Source organism: Microtus oregoni, unplaced genomic scaffold, assembly GCF_018167655.1.
Source record: "Microtus oregoni isolate MIOR12 unplaced genomic scaffold, Mior012 000128F_ref0000496, whole genome shotgun sequence".
Classification (NCBI taxonomy): domain Eukaryota; kingdom Metazoa; phylum Chordata; class Mammalia; order Rodentia; family Cricetidae; genus Microtus; species Microtus oregoni.
This window is the reverse complement of record NW_024544771.1, coordinates 1,471,144-1,472,560: the sequence shown is the minus strand read 5'-3', so window position 1 is coordinate 1,472,560 and position 1,417 is coordinate 1,471,144.

Below are 1,417 nucleotides of genomic sequence, written 5' to 3'. Positions count from 1 at the left end.
GGCCACTGGGGCTCCAATGGCGCCTGCTTTTCGCCAAGAGCCTTCAGCTGCCCTCTACCGACAGTTTGTGGAATAGATGGCAAGAAACTGGAATTTTCTGAAAATTCAATGACTCAAAACCATTTCGTTGACAGGACATTGAATTCTTCTGCTTTAAAATGTGCGCCCACCATAGGACAGTTACTCTCTACCACACTATAAATCTTAGTTTGTCGCTAGATAGCGTCTTACTTTCTGGTCCTGTAGCTGTGACAAAAGCAGCCTCAGGAGAAATGGGTTTGTTCTGGCTCAGAGATCACGTCAGGGAAGGCAGGACAGCAAACACCTTAAGCATCTGATTCCCATCACATCCGTAACCAGGACTTAGGGGTGTGGAGGATGCTGCTGCCCAGATCGATGGGTATAGCCCAGGGTCCCCTGCTCAGGGAATGGTATGGCCCACAGTTAGGCCCTTGAACATCAGTTAAGTAATCAAGTTAATCTCCCCACCCTCATGCCTGAAGTTTCTCTCCCAGGTGAGTCTGGATCCTCTCAACTTGATGACACTAATCACTTGGCAATCTGTCACGGAGAGGTCCCAAGAAATGCCCTGCCAACCATGCCGCGTGAATTAATGCACTCTGTGATAGGAAGTCTTTTTCACCCTTACTTTGTCCTTAGTGGGCGGTAAGAGGACTACAAAACTAAAATGGTTCTCCTCTAAGTTTGGCTTAGCTTTTAGAGTCTGTAAACTATGACTTTTCTGTTTAGTAAGTCTCTGGGGTCCTGTAATTTCAGACGACATTGTCCCTTGAAGTTGATTTTCAAAGTAAATCTCTGCCCTGCTAGTCACAGGAAACAGGTGTTTATAAAAATCTTACCTAAAGTGTGTTTTCACCATTTGTAGTTAAGAAAACATCTTTTTTGTTTCTGAGATTAGCCTGATTCTGGCCTTGAAGCTGTGGCCACTAAAATATGAAGACAGCAGACCATGTTTTAACAGAGCCATTGGAGAGTAGCCTCCACAAATACAGCCCTCCTTCAGTTATGTCTATGAGCAGGGTGTCCACTACAGTGCTTGGTGAACAGTCACCTGAGCGTGATCCCATCCCAGAGTTGTGGAGTCAGAAACAGGATCCCTGTGCAGCCATCCTAGACAGATAGGTGGGTTCTAGTCGATGAGAGACCTCTCTACAACAACAACAAAAACGTTTGACACCAGAGGTACAAAACTCGTGGTTGATCTCTGACCTTTACATGCATTTACACACATGTACACCCTCTTGTGCACAGGAAAAAAGGGATTGAGGGAGGGAGGGAGGGAGGGAGGGAGAAAGAAAGGAAGACACATGTACACTCTCTTGTGCACAGGATGGAAGGGAGGGAGGGAGGGAGGGAGGGAGGGAGGGAGGGAGAAAGGGAGGGAGGGAGGGAGGGA